The sequence below is a fragment of the Xyrauchen texanus genome, chromosome 35 (genome assembly GCF_025860055.1).
Source record: "Xyrauchen texanus isolate HMW12.3.18 chromosome 35, RBS_HiC_50CHRs, whole genome shotgun sequence".
NCBI classification, from domain to species: domain Eukaryota; kingdom Metazoa; phylum Chordata; class Actinopteri; order Cypriniformes; family Catostomidae; genus Xyrauchen; species Xyrauchen texanus.
Genome location: NC_068310.1, coordinates 1,110,481 through 1,126,107, shown reverse-complemented (window position 1 = coordinate 1,126,107; position 15,627 = coordinate 1,110,481). Strand labels below are relative to the sequence as shown.

Genomic DNA, 15,627 nt, shown 5'->3' with positions numbered 1-15,627 from the left:
GTCATTTCATGTGTTTTTACTGATCGAATTGCTATTCTATTGAATAAGCACTTTCCAATTTCACTTGGCCACATCACGTGTCTCCGCCAAATGGATATAAATCCGATCTACCCACGCTATATGCAAATAACACAGAGTTCACATCCGTGATTACGATAATGCCAGGCAGAAAATTTAAAAGATGTGATTTCTTATTTGATTCCAGCTGACTTTGAACAGTGTTTATCCTTGTGTGCACACTGTGTATTCTTTTAATTTTCGTCAATCCCAATAAATTCAATATGACTGCAGATTAACTAAATTTTGCAATCTGATACAAATATTAGTTTACATATGCATTGTCTGACTTAACCAAATATTTGCCTCATCATTCCTCCTCCAATCTAACCGCATGCATCTCTAAAGACAGATGGGTGAGAGTGGTCCTTAAAGGAGTTTACACATGTGGAATAGAAACAAAATAATAGGGACTTTAAGCAACAGCTGCGGACGAGACGCTACGCAAAAATCACTAAAAAAAATAATGATGGTGGAAAGGAGCATTTAATCATTAAAAAAAAAAAAAATAAGTTCCTAATTTTTCACATAGAAAATTTTTTCACAAGAAATGATTTTGTCTCAACATCAGGAAGTGAGTGATGTCATGTGCACGCAATGGAACACAGAACGCCTTATTGCCGCACACGCTGCTTCAAGTTTCTATTAAGAATGAAACAACATTATTTTGGCTTTATGTAATGTAGAACATATGTGCCCAGCAGAATATTCAGTGTGAGTCTCCATACCCTTAATAATGTGTTTTGTCATTGCTTTGTATAAATTATGTTCCTATGAAGATTATCGTATTGTTACGTCTGAATAATGAGGCTGACGAAGAGATGCGGATCCAAACGCAGTTTGAGTTTATTTGGTAACAAAACACTAAATGAACAAAAGAACAACCCACGATGGGGAACAGAAACATAAACTAGATAAGGTAACCACGGTAGAGACAAACAGGGAACAAGGGAGAGACGCAAACATCAAACAACGATCGATAAAGATTTGAACAAAGACACGGGGTATAAATACACAAACATGGGAAAAGGGGCCAATGAAAGAACAGAACTCAAACAAGATAACAAGGTGATTAACAGAAACCAAAGGCAAATTAACAGGGGCAGGTGTAAACAATGAACAGTGAACACGAACGCTAACAAGGACTATGGAGTTACATAAGGGACTAAAGTGAAAACTAAGAAATGCAAAAGTGACAACAAATGGTAAACAAAAGGGCAACAGAGAAACAAGACAGGGTAATCGTTACATAGCCCCCCCTTTAAAGATCGGATTCCAGACGATCCTAACAAACACACAACAAAAGACAAAAGTCCATAAGAACAACATGAGGGCACCAGGGGCAAACAGACAGTACAAGTGGGCACATAGGTAGACAGGCAGACCAGGGGGGAACACTGGGCAGGCAGGAAATCCGGGGCAGACAGGCAGACCAGGGGGGCACAAGAACAAGGAGGCAGTCCGAGGGGCACAGAGGGCAGGCAAGAAGTCCGGGGGGCCACGAGGGGAAATGAGACAGTCCACGAGGGCTAAAGGGAGATGCGACAGTCCACGGGGGGCACAAAGGGAGATGAGACAGTCCACGGGGGCACAAGGGACAACCAGGCAGTCCATGGGGGCACAAAGGGACAGGTTTGGGAGGCCGGGGTGGTATCGACCGGGCGGGGACAGGTTTCAGTGGTCTGGGAGCTGGCCACAGGGCAAGGACAGGTTTGGGGGACCAGGGAGGAGGCCAATGGACAGGGACTGGGTCAGGAGGCCTGGGGGAAGGCCTCAGGACGGGAACAGGGTCAGGAGGCCTGGGTGGAGGCCACCGGACAGGGACTGGGTCGGGGGGCCTGGGAAGAGGCCACGGGACTGAGGCTGGCAGAGCCGTGTGAGGCGGAGCCAAGGAGGACTTCGGAGGCGGAGCCATAGAAGACTTAGGAGGCGGCGCCAAAGGAGGCTTAGGCAGGGCCATGGCAGACTCGGGTGGTAAGGCCTTGGGCAGGTCAGGAGGCGGAACAGAGTTGGGCGGAGCCAAGGGAGGCGGAGCCGAAGGTGGCGAGGGCGAAGAAGGCTCTGAAGACGGAGCCAATGGAGGCTTCGGAGGCGGAGCCGGGAGAGGCTCGGGAGGCTCCGGAGGAGGAATTGAAGGAGGTTCAGGAGGCGGGGCCGAAGGAGGCAAGGGCGATGAAGGCTCTGAAGACGGAGCCAATGGAGGCTTCGGAGGCGGAGCTGAGAGAGGCTCAGGAGGCGGAGCCGAGGTAGGCGGCTCCGTGGGAGGCTCTAGGAGCGGAGACCAGGAAGACTCTGGAGTCTCTGGGGGTAGAGACGTAGGAGGCTCTGAGGGTGGAGCCGCCAAAGGCTTGAGTGGCTTGAGAGGCGGTGCCGGAGGAGGCTCGGGAGGCAGAGCCATAGGAGGCTCTGAGGGCGGAGCCGTCGAAGGCTTGAGTGGCTCGAGCGGCGGAGCCGTAGGAGGCTCGGGAGGCGGTGCCATCGAAGGCTTGAGTGGCTCGAGAGGGGAAGCCGGAGGAGTCTCGGGAGGCGGAGCCATAGGAGGCTCGGGAGGCTCTGAGGGCGGAGCCGTCGAAGGCTTGAGTGGCTCGAGAGGCAGAGCCGTAGGAGGATCAAGAGGCTCTGGGGGCGGAGCCGTCAAAGGCTTGAGTGGCTCGAGAGGCGGAGCCGTAGGAGGCTCAAGAGGCTCTGGGGCGGAGCCGTCAAAGGCTTGAGTGGATCGAGAGGCGGAGCAATCGGAGGCTCTGGAGGCGGAGCCGTAGGAGGCCCCGTAGGCGGAGCTGCAGGAGGCTCGAGAGGTTCGAGGGGCGGAGCCCTGGGAGGCTCGAGAGGCTTGAGGGGCGGAGCCCTGGCAGGCTCGAGAGGCTTGAGGGGCGGAGCCCTGGCAGGCTCGAGAGGCGGAGTTCTGGAAAGCTTGGGAGGCTTGAGAGACGGAGTCCTGGAAGACTCGAGAGACTTGAGGGGCGGAGCCCTGGTAGGCTCGAGAGGGTTGAGAGGCGGAGCCCTGGAAGGCTCGAGAGGCTTGAGAGGTGGGGCTCTGGGAAGCTCGGAGGGCGGAGCTCTGGAAAGCTCAGGAGGCTTGAGAGACGGAGCCCTGGAAGACTCGAGAGACTTGAGGGGCGGAGCCCAAGGAGGCTCGAGAGGCTTGGGGGGCGGACCCCTGGTAGGCTCGAGAGGCTTGAGAGGCGGAGCCCTGGAAGGCTCGAGAGGCTTGAGAGGAGGAGCTCTGGAAAGCTCGGGAGGCGGAGCTCTGGAAAGCTCGGGAGGCGGAGCTCTGGAAAGCTCGGGAAACTCGGAAGGCGGAGCTCTGGAAAGCTCGGGAAACTCGGATGGCTGAGCTCTGGAAAGCTCAGGAAACTCGGATGGCTGAGCTCTGGAATGCTCGGGAAACTCGGATGGCTGAGCTCTGGAAAGCTTGGGAAACTCGGATGGCTGAGCTCTGGAAAGCTCGGGAGGAGGAGCCCTAGAAGGCTCGAGAGGTGCTGGCTCTAGGATGGGCACGACCACTGGCGTTGGCTCTTGGACGGTCATGGCTACTGGCACTGGCTCTTGGACGGTCATGGCTTCTGGCACTGGCTCAAGGACGGTCATGGCTACTGGCACTGGCTCAAGGACGGTCATGGCTACTGGCACTGGCTCAGGGACGGTCATGGCTACTGGCGCTGGCTCAGGGACGGTCATGGCTACTGGCGCTGGCTCAGGGACGGTCGAGGCTACAGGCGCTGGCTCAGGGACGGTCGAGGCTACAGGCGCTGGCTCAGGGACGGTCGAGTCTACAGGCGCTGGCTCAGGGACGGTCCAGGCTACAGGCGCTGGCTCAGGGACGGTCGAGGCTACAGGCGCTGGCTCATTGACGGTCGAGGCTACAGGCGCTGGCTCATTGACGTTTGAGGCTAACGGCACTGGCTCATTGACGTTTGAGGCTAACGGCACTGGCTCGGGGACGGTCGAGGGCTCAGGCTCGCTCACAGTGACATGCATGGGCTTTAGCTCGCTCACCGTGACATGTGTGGGCTCTGGCTCGCAGACCGGGGCTGGCGCGGACCGGGAGGCGGAAGCCCGTCTTCTCTCCCTCCTCCGGGCAGACGCAGTGGGCCGCGCTGGCTCATGGAAGGCGACTGGCGTGGGGACGGGCTCGCTGACAGGTGGGGCTGGTGCGACAGGAAGCGCCAAGGACGATTGGGGAGTCACCACAGTGGGAGGAGAGGTGGAATCCTCCTCGGCGAAGACCACGGTGTAGGGTGAGCCGCAGGCCAGTAAGGTCGCCTCCAGGAAGTCGTGGAGAGTCCAGCCAAGCGTTGCCGGCGGCAAACGCTCCCTGAGCGAACCGTGTAAAGTGTCCCTGAAGAAGACCACCAGGGCTGAGTCCGGGAAGTCTGTGAACTTCGCCAGCGCGAGGAAGTCGCTGATGTGGTCTTCAACAGGGCGGCCCTCTTGTTTGAGGTTGAGCAACCGGCAGTTGGCCCGTATAACTGCTGGATCCATAGTGATCGATCGTTCTGTTACGTCTGAATAATGAGGCTGACGAAGAGATGCGGATCCAAACGCAGTTTGAGTTTATTTGGTAACAAAACACTAAATGAACAAAAGAACAACCCACGATGGGGAACAGAAACATAAACTAGATAAGGTAACCACGGTAGAGACAAACAGGGAACAAGGGAGATACGCAAACATCAGGCAAACATCAAACAACGATCGATAAAGATTTGAACAAAGACACGGGGTATAAATGCACAAACATGGGAAAAGGGGCCAATGAAAGAACAGAACTCAAACAAGATAACAAGGTGATTAACAGAAACCAAAGGCAAATTAACAGGGGCAGGTGTAAACAATGAACAGTGAACACGAACGCTAACAAGGACTATGGAGTTACATAAGGGACTAAAGTGAAAACTAAGAAATGCAAAAGTGACAACAAATGGTAAACAAAAGGACAACAGAGAAACAAGACAGGGTAATCGTTACACGTATATATACTTACATATGCACCACTGCTCTGCACACGAGCACATGGTATTTAAGAATATGATTGAGAAAGTAGTCGGAATCAAACGTATAAATGGCTAATTTTTTTCTTTTAAACTGATTATTTTAGGTCTACACCACAACTTTATATTTGGATCCAGCTCAATCAGATAATTTTTTGTTTACGTGAAGGCTTTTCGATCGATTTGAGTGATCTTATTGTCATTTGTGTCAGCTCCGTCAAACACGCTAAAAAGCATGCTATATTAATTTGATCCATCCAACAAGAGTTTACAGTCTATGATTATCTATTAATGGTGTTCAGTAACGGAGATAATTCATAAAACACAGACTATAATTATTTTTTTCTGTTTTCATACTATTCTGAAAATTCTGGCAGAGTTGACAAAATGTAATATTTTTACATCTTAATCATGTGTTTAAGTGAGCCATTTTGTTTTCTATAACCTAAACTAAAAAGCAAAAATTTATCACACATTTCTAAACACATTGTTTCAAATATAAAAATATAAAGTAGTGTAAAGTAACAAAGTACATATTACTATACTTAGTATCTTTTTTTCAAAATGTGTACTTTCTTGAGCATTAAATTTTTTTGCAACTTTTACTTCGCTAAATTTTTTAGCCAAACAAATAATTTTTAATCTGATACATACCCTCAGAGTTACCTGTATTAAAAATTTTTTTTTTTAGTGTCATTACTGGTGAAAAAACAGCTTATAAACAGGGCACAGTGTGTTTTGTTGACAGCATCCAGTCACTTAGCATGGATCGTAGAAACTTCTAAGATGTTGTGAAATAATGACAGTAGGTGTTTTTACAACATGATTTTGCTTAATTTATGAATGATGATGAATGGAAAAAAGCTTTTGGTTATTTCTACAGGACTGGCAGCAAGTAGTATAGAGTGCAACAGTGCCCTGCTTACTTATTCAACATCTGGGTTCAGGAAGTATTTTTCACATGAATGTTTTCCTATAGATTTTTCACGAAATTCACTGAGTTGGTTACAAGAGTGGCAGATGTTGAGAAACGTATTGATTATCTGGAGTCATCAGAGAGGGAATTAGCTGCTAACCTGCTAGCGACCAAGGCGGACTTAAGAGCATGTTTGGGAAAAGTTGGAAGACTTGGAGAATCGTAACCGGCAAAACAATGTCTGAATTGTGGGAATTCCTGAGGAAAAAGAAGGCTGAGATATTGTGAAATTCCTAGACGAGATCTTCCCAAGTCTGCTCGATATAACGGGTCATAAGCTGGAAATCGAGCAAGCTCACAGAGTTCCGGCTTGGAGATCCATGGAGGGAGACAGGGTCCGATCCATTCTGGCCAATTTTCTGAGATCATCCGATAAAGATCTTGTGTTAATCCTCTGGGATAGACGGATGCGCCGGAGCATCCTGCTGGATATTTTCGTCATTACAGCAGAAACTATTTAAAATACTCTGTCATTTTTGGGTATATAGATAAGTGTAAGACATCATTAGAGACTATAAAGGGTCTACTTTTATTTGTGTACACTCACAATAACAACAAAATCTTGTGCTTTTGTAAAATAAAGAAAATAAAAAGGGTGAGCTTTCAGCTGTCTCTGCTTTCACAAGCATATTTCTGAAACACGTCACAAAAATGAACTGAAACTCTGCGAATACTTATCACACAAACATGAAATGTATGTCTAAAGAAAGCTTAAGATTTCTACTTTTAAATAAAACAATTCAAATTTAAAACAAATATTCTCCTGCAATGCAATCTGTTTGAAACAAAGCGATTGTAAAGCAGTCAATGGAAAGGAGGCGGCGAGAACCGGCTTGAAAATATAAATAATAGTTTTAATGATAAACTTAACAGACAAACACACACATGACAGACATGTCCGTAAACTATCTCTCTCTCCCGCACAATCCTCCGCAGTCAGCCTTTATCCCTCTCAGAGGCATAATTAGCCTGATAAGGGACTGGGTGTGTAGAATCACGACCCGGCCCCGCCCTCCGCCCTGCCACAGCGATGCACAGTTTTTACTAGGCTATCTAATTATCTGTAATGTTGATGCCACCCACCAGCAGAGCGTGCCATTCATACGCTAATGTGCTGAGACGATCAATGCAAATGGTACAGTGAGGTCGTAAACACATTTCATTCATTTTTCTGCTCATTTGCAACGATACACAGGCGAGAAAGCTCCAGGATAGTATGGAAGAGTTAACATTTTCCTCCGAAGAAGAGCGGGACTCCGATGAACATTTGTATTTTGAATAGAGACTTGATCCAGCCGAGGATACAATTTCGGACGAGTAAGTCATTTAGTTTGCATTAGCTGACATGCTATTTTAGATAAGCATGTACATATTTTATTAGTGGGACTGTTTCCACACTTGCCAGCCAGGATTCAGAGTATTGACATTTGAAATATGTCCTAATAAGCAAGTTTTAGTTACATTTAAATGCTGTTTCGGCTAAAGCAGGTATTTCAATTGTATGCTGTATAATAAAAATATTATATGTAATATGATATAAAAATAATATGAATGTTTAGATTATATTTTATCTAGTGTTTATAATGCCTCATTATCATCAACAAAGCTTGTGCTTGCAAATATGTGTTGGGGTTAAATTAGTAAAATGCACTTTAAATATGCCCATATTAGAAAATCAGCATATTACAATGATTTCTGAAGGATCATGTGACACTGAAGACTCCAGTAATGATGCTGAAAATTCAGCTTGGATCACAAATTGCATTTTACAATATATTTAAATAGAAAACTGTTCTTTTAAATTGTAAAAAGAGTTCAGAATATCAATGTCGTTTCTGTATTTTGGATCAAATAAATCCAGTCTTGGTGAGCAGAAGAGACTTCTTTTAATGGTAGTGTAGGTATAAAATTAAGTGAAGTCTTTATGTAAAGAAAATATATAGTCAGATTACTTCTTTTAACTTAAAAATGTATATGGATCATTAAGTCTCCTCAAATTCATTCTCTATCCCTCATTGATAGGCTCAGGGGAGGGGTCTTTGTCTCTCATGTGTGAATTACAATGAATATTCATGATCATTCACGCCTCCTCGCATATTTCCTTTTGTCTTACAAAAGTTAAATTACTTTATTGTTTTGTATGAATGAGTGATCAGGATGGTTTTCACATCATTTTGTAGCAAAAACTCTAGGCTACAAGATCCAGTTCTCAAAAGTCTTGTGGACAAATGTTTAGTATGTGTTATATATGACCTTATTTCAGTGACTTAAAATTTTTGTTTTTTCAAAAACCATGCATAAATGTCATTTTCTCAAAAATACAAACCTGTACATACATGTTGCTCAAACTGGGTTGTAGCCCAGTTTGTGCTGAATACAGTGTTATCAGACTTTAGCCATTAATATGTTTTTAAGCAACTGAAAAAAGCACAAATGTCAAGACATGTCAAAACTTCTCCAGGGCCCAAAATACCCTCAGACCCCAGAGGGTTAAATGAGGCGAGGAGTAAAGGAAGGCTTTTTTAGAAAAACCACAGCATTTTGTTGTTTCCATACTTTACAAATCCGACAAGAGAGAAACGTGATCGATTAAAGGAATGCAAGAAACTCTTACATCAATGGAAGGTCACTTTTGCACCGATGATCCTGGCCAAATTGGGAATAGATGCTAAGGATGGCCGCAAAGTATTTACTTGTCTCCAACAAGCATTGTCCTTTATAAAGTCAATGGCACGAGTAAGTCACTGTGTGGTGCTCGCTCTGCAGCTGACCAGATCTGACACACTGAACATTCACTTGACTGCTTGAGGATGCTGGACGCCTTTTTTGTTTCTTTTTGTGCTGGTTCCGTCTAGTGGCTGGAGTTTGTTTTGTGTAGCAACACTCCTTCGGGACAGTGTTGTGGATGAGTTTGCACGTTCTTTGTGCGTGTTCCTCCTATTGGCTGGAGTTTGTTTTGTGGAGTATTTTTTGCAGGACATTGGAAGGATTAGGTCATCTGCTGAAACAGCCAGCTCACTGAACATTCATTTAACCAAGGAAACTGAACAGTCTTTTTAATTCTTTATTTCTAGGACTCTCATAGGTGTTTGAATTTAGAGGGATGGATGCATGTTGGCGCCATCGTGCGCGGTGTTAATGTGCATGCTTTTCTTTTTTCTTTTTGTTTGGTTCTGAGAAAGTTTGGGGTTTGATTATGCACTAATATTGGAATGTGGTCTTTATAATTTTGTTTTTGACACAGAATCTCTTTTTTTGAATATGTAAAAATGTCAAATGTTAATATGAGTGGATTTGTCTCTCTCGACGTGTAATGTGAATGGGTTGGAGCAACCCATAAAAAGGAGGATTTTATGAAAGAAATATGAGTGTTTCTTCAAGAAAATAATCTTTCCCAGCAGGAGCTGAAAAATTTTGGGAGATATGGGATGGGCATGTTTTCTTTAGTGCTGGCTCAAGTAAGAGCAGGGGAGATAAATTAGGAAGAGTCATGATTTTTTTTAGCAGAAAAAAAGCAGACAAAGGTTGATTTTGGCTCATATATACACATCTAATGCAGATGATCAGGCCTTTTTTATAGATCTTGAAGGGATGTTGCAAGCCGATGGTACCCCTCATGATATAATATTGGGAGGAGAATTTAATCTTTTGATGGACTCAGTCCTTGGTCATAGTGAAGCAAAAATGTGTAAGCCCACTAGAGCAACAGTGCAAACAGAGCAAATCGTTTTTCACAGGATGTCAAAAAATCTTGGTCTTGCAGATATTTAGAGACTTTTGAACCCATCTGGTAGGGACTATACATTCTTTTCATCAGTCTAAAAGATTTATTATAGAATAGATTTTTTTTCTATCTTAGTCCATTTCATCTGTTGCTGGTTGCTCAACTGGAAACATATTAGTCTCAGATCATGCCCTGGTAAGTTGAGAGGTCTTGCCTCATATGGAGAAAAATAAATCATATAGTTGGTGCTTTAATTTTTTTTTTTTTGCTAAATCCTGATGTTCAACAAATGTTAAAGGCTGAAATCAATGTTTATATGTAGACCAACTGGTCCTTAGTATCCACTGGCTTGGGAGGCATTTAGGGCAGTTTATAGGGGTCAGATCATACAGTACGCCTCATTCATCAAAAAATCGAAAGAATGAGAACTCATGAAGTTGGAAGGGAATATTAAAAATGCCAAGGCAGAGCTGAAGCACTGGATGTCGCCTGATGCCTCAGAGAATTGACCAGACCAGATTGAAATACAGATACAATACTATTTTGTCATAGAAGGGGGAGTTTTGGCTATTCGGGGCAATACAATCATACTTTGCGTCAGTACTTGCCTAACACTGAGGGACATGAGTTTTTTTTTAAAAATTTTTAATTAAAGATTTTCAAATAATAATAACATCAAAAACAAAGACATACATACAGGCAAACAAGCCAACAAACAAACCCCAGGCGCTGCAAGTTAGATAAAATGTACATTGTACAAATGTGTCTGTTTACAAAAAACACAAGTCGAAACAAGAGAAGCCAAAACCTTCTCAAAATAAAAATTTAACATTTTTTATAGAAAGGATTGGAGAGGATCCCAAAGACTCGTAAATTTGTCCTGTTTGTGGTTGAGGTCATAGGTTAGTTTCTCCAAAGGAAGAAAGGCTGACAGTTGAGAAATCCACATAGAAATAGTAGGGACCTGAGGTGTAGACCATTTTAATAGTATACACTCCTTAGCCAGGAATATAAGGGTTGTAAACAGAGGATTGAAGCCTGAGTCATGCAGGTCTTTAGGAATGTCATTCAGCAGAAAACGTGAGGGGGATAAAATAAAACGTTTTCCTATTATCTCCTGAATTGCAGAGTGAACCCCTTTCCAAAATGGTTGGTGTAACACTTCTCACAGGAAGGAGGACAGGAAACAGGTCTTCGCCACAAGGTAAGCTTTTTAATTCCCTTTGTTTCTCACAGTATTACTATCACACACAATACAATGTCAAACACTGAGTTTGCTTGTCGTCTCTCTCCCTGACTGGAGGCTCTGTGTCTGCTTTTATGCCGCTCTCCTCGTGCTCACTGGAATTAGAGACAGGTGTTAGGCATAATTTAGCTCAGGTGTAAGCGCCCTTACCGCTTTCCTCTCCCAGACGGGTGCTTGACCACGCCCCCGCTGCCACATACCCCCACCGCCCGACTCAGGCCGGGGCACCATCCGGCCTGTCTACCAACCCCCCCCCCATTTCTGGAGAGAAAGTCGGCGACAGCCATCTGCATCCCCGGTCTGTGGACCACCTTGAATTTAAAGCCCACTGGAGCCACTGGAGTGGGGCGTGATCCGAGCAGAGGGTGAAGGCCCGCCCCAGCAGGTAATACCGGAGGGTGAGGACCGCCCACTTGATGGCCAAACATTCCTTCTCCACGGTGCTGTACTTGGTCTCCCTCAAAGAGAGCTTCCGGCTAATGTACAGCACTGGGCACTCCTCCCCCTCCACCACCTGCGAGAGTACGGCCCCCAGCCCTCTGTCTGAAGCGTCCGTCTGCAAAATAAAAGGGAGAGAGAAGTCAGGTGCATGAAGAAGCGGCCCCCCACAAAGTGCGGCTTTAATCTGCATAAACGCCTGTTGACACTGCTCCGACCATTGAACCGGATCTGGAGCCCCCTTTTAGTGAGGTCAGTCAGCGGGCTGGTGACGTCCGAATAATTAGGCACAAACCTTCTATAATAGCCAGCCAGCCCCAGGAACTGCCTCACCCCCTTTTTGGTCTTAGGTCTAGGGCAAGTCGCAATCGCCGCGGTCTTATCAATTTGGGGACGCACCTGGCCATGACCCAAGTGGAACCCCAGATACCGTAACTCCACACGCCCAATCGCGCACTTCTTAGGGTTTGCTGTGAGCCCTGCCCGCCGCAGCGATCTCAGGACGGCCCTCAGATGTTGCATGTGCCACTCCCAATCATTGCTATAAATGATAATATCATCTAAATAGGCAGCGGCGTACGCGGTGTGAGGTCTGAGGATCTGATCCATGAGTCGCTGAAACGTGGCCGGAGCCCCAAACAAACCGAAAGGAAGTGTCACAAATTGGTGTAATCCAAACGGCGTCGTGAAGGCTGTTTTCTCACGGGACATTGGTGTCAAGGGGATCTGCCAATAACCCTTTGTTAAATCCAAGGTCGAATAAAATCGAGCAGTACCTAACCGATCGAGCAGTTCATCAACACGGGGCATTGGGTACGCGTCAAATTTAGACACCGCGTTGACTTTTCTGTAATCCACACAGAATCGAACAGAGCCGTCGCTCTTCGGAACAAGAACAACCGGGCTGGACCAATCACTGTGGGATTCCTCTATTACGGCCATAACAAGCATCGCATCTAATTCCTCCCAAACTATTTTCTTTTTATGTTCGGGTAAGCGATAGGGGCGGCTACGTACCACCACGCCCGGTTCGGTCTCGATGTGGTGCTGTATGACGTTTGTACGGCCCGGTAGAGGGGAAAACACATCTGCAAATTCCATTTGTAAATCGGAAACCTCTGTGAGTTGACGCGGTGAGAGGTGGTCTCCACAAGTAACCGGGGTGTTGAGATTGCGAGCTTTGTTTACCTCCGGTCCGAGCTCCGCCCTCTCCGGAACTACCGTGGCAATGTCACAAAGGCCAGGCCGCCTCTTCTCTCCACAATTTCAGGAGGTTGAGATGGTATATTTGCAGCGCGCCCCCTCTATCGGTACGTTTAACTTCATAATCGAGATCCCCCACTCGTCGTGTGACCTCAAAGGGGTTGCCACTTGGCGAGTAATTTAGAGCTCGATGTTGGGAGTAATACGAGTACCTTATCTCCCGGTGCAAATTCCCGTAGCGAGCACCCCTGTCATACAGCCGGCATTAGCGTTCTTGAGCCTGGAGCAAATTCTCTTGTGTTAGTCGCCCCAGTGTATGGAGTTTTGCTCCAAGATCGAGAACGAACTGAATTTCATTTTTACTATTAGAAGGTCCCTCCTCCAAAGCTTCGCGGATGACGTCAAGGACCCCGCGTGGGTGTCACCCATACAGCAGCTCAAACACGGGGAGAACCCTGTGAAGGCTTGTGGGACCTCTCGTACTGCAAACAACAGGGGGTCTAGCCACTTATCCCAATTTCTAGCGTCATCGTGTACGAATTTACGAATCATGTTCTTGAGCGTTTTATTAAATCGTTCCACTAGGCCATCAGTCTGCGGATGGTAAACGCTAGTGCTGAATCAATTTAATGCCCAAGAGCTCGTAAAGTTCGCAGAGTGTTCGTGACATAAAAGTCGTGCCTTGATCGGTGAGGATTTCTTTCGGAATCCCACCCGGGAGATTATCTTGAAGAGTGCCCCTGCAACACTACGTGCGGCGATGTTGCTCAGAGGCACTGCTTCCGGATATCGTGTCGCGTAATCCACTAGGACTAACACGAAGCGATGTCCGCGTGCTGACCGTTCTAATGGCCCGACGAGGTCCATCCCAATTCTTTCGAAGGGACTTCGATCAATGGTAGAGGGCGCAATGGCGCTTTTGGGGTGGCCGGTGGGTTTACTAGCTGACATTCCCAGCACGCCGCACACCACCTGCAGACGTCACCGCCAATGCCCGGCCAACAGAAACGGGCTATTAGACGGAGAAGTGTTTTTCGTTCCCCTAGGTGACCGGCCATAGGATTATAGTGAGCCGCCTGGAAAACCATTTCCCGGCGGCTCCGTGGAATCAATAATTGTGTCACTTCCTCGTTTGTTTGAGCATCCTGCGTCACTCTATATAGCCGATCTTTAATCAAGGCAAAATATGGGTATGAAATGGCGATGCCCGGCCGGAGCTGTTGACCATCAATTACTCTCACTTGATCAAGAGCATGTTTAAGGGTTTCGTCCCGCGACTGCTCTAGAGGGAAGTCCCCCTCAGGGAATTCCCTGAGAGGAGGGGTGGCCACCTCACCCCTTCCCTCGTCATTCAGAGCAGCCGAGGACAGCTCCGCCTCCCCTGCCAAAGCATCGCACACCTCTTTATGCAGGACCCATCCGCGCAAATACCCTCTAAAATATCTTTAAAACTCGGCCAATCAGTACCCAAGATTAGCGGATGAGTGAGGCGGGAACTAACCGCTGCCTCCACAATATGGTTTCTTCCCCTGAATTTAATCGCCAAAGTCACCATGGGATACTTGTGAACATCCCCATGCACACACCTCACCCTCACCAGTTTAGCTAAACCCAAAGCCCCGGGTTGAACCAAGTGTTGGTGGATGGTGGTCTGATTGCAGCCGGTATCCAGCAAAGCTTGGTAAATACCCCCCCGATCCTTACCGGAATCCGGTATGCTCCAGCCTGATTGGGGGCAGCCTGCGGGACGTCGGAGACCCGCACCACCGTCCCCACCTCCATTAGCGGACACTGATCCCGGAAGTGGTCCGGGTCCTCGCTCCTCCAACAGGCCGGCCCAGGCGTTGCGGCCGCACTTGTGCTGGCGGGCACCCCCACCTGAGGAGGAGAGCGGCTGAATGACGGGGAATGGGAGGGTATATTCTCCCAAGGCCGGGAAGCTGGTCTCTGGAACCTTCCACGCCTGCGCGGGGCAGGAACGGGCCCTGGGGAGAGAACAGAAGGAGAGAACATAGGGGAGGGGGCGAGGGCAGGGGCAGACACAAGGGAAGGGGAAAGAGAGAGAGAAGAAGAAGAGGGCTCGTCTGCCCTCGGGATCGCCGCCAAGTGGTCCTCCGCCAGCCGAACAGCTTGCTCCAGCGACGCCGGGCGATGGCACTGGACCCACCCCGCCGTCCCCCGAGGCAGCCGTTGAACGAACTGTTCCAGTACCACCTGGTCGATTACCCCCTCGACGTCACAGTCCCCCGTGAGCAGCCACCTCCGACAGGCGTCCCGGAGCCGTTGCGCGAACGCGAACGGGCGATCGGACATTCCTAGTTTCATGCCCCGGAAGAGCTGGCGATTCTCTTCCGGGCTCCGACCGACCCGCTGCAGAATAGACCTCTTCAGATCGGTGTAGGCCAGGCGGTTCGTCGCCGGCAGCTGCTGTGCCACAAGTTGAGCTTCCCCGGAGAGGAGGGGAATCAGGCGGGCTGCCCACTGTTCGCGGGGCCAGCCCCAGATTTCTGCTGAGCGCTCAAACAAATCGAGGAAGGCCTCAGGATCATCTGCTGGCCCCATCTTCTGTAGCATGGGGGGGCAGCGTAGCGCGGGTGTCCGGGGCCGCGGTTGTGGCCGACGCCTCCTCCTGGCTGAGGAGGCTCCGGATGGCGAGCCGGTCCTCTGCCTGAGCCCGCATGATTTCGAAAAACCGGCGATCTTGGTCCAGCCGGAGCTCAAGCAGGAATTGCTGGTGGCCTTGATGCAGTGTCGCGAGGGACTGGAGGACTTCTGCCAGCTGGGAGGACTCTATGGGGCGACCACTTTCCATGCTTCCTTTAACGTCCCGGGTTTCGGCACCAGTGTAACACTTCTCACAGGAAGGAGGACAGGAAACAGGTCTTCGCCACAAGGTAAGCTTTTTAATTCCCTTTGTTTCTCACAGTATTACTATCACACACAATACAATGTCAAACACTGAGTTTGCTTGTCATCTCTCTCCCTGACTGGA

General features: G+C 47.9%; 1 protein-coding gene and 1 long non-coding RNA gene across 3 annotated transcripts in view; one reads left to right on the top strand and one right to left on the bottom strand.

Moving 5' to 3' along the window:
* Positions 1-15,627, top strand: part of LOC127628719 (uncharacterized) — a 244,004-nt gene that overhangs the window by 75,527 nt on the left and 152,850 nt on the right. The window lies entirely within an intron of this gene.
* mtg2 (mitochondrial ribosome-associated GTPase 2) overlaps positions 1-15,627 on the bottom strand; it is an 87,221-nt gene that overhangs the window by 2,143 nt on the left and 69,451 nt on the right. The window lies entirely within an intron of this gene.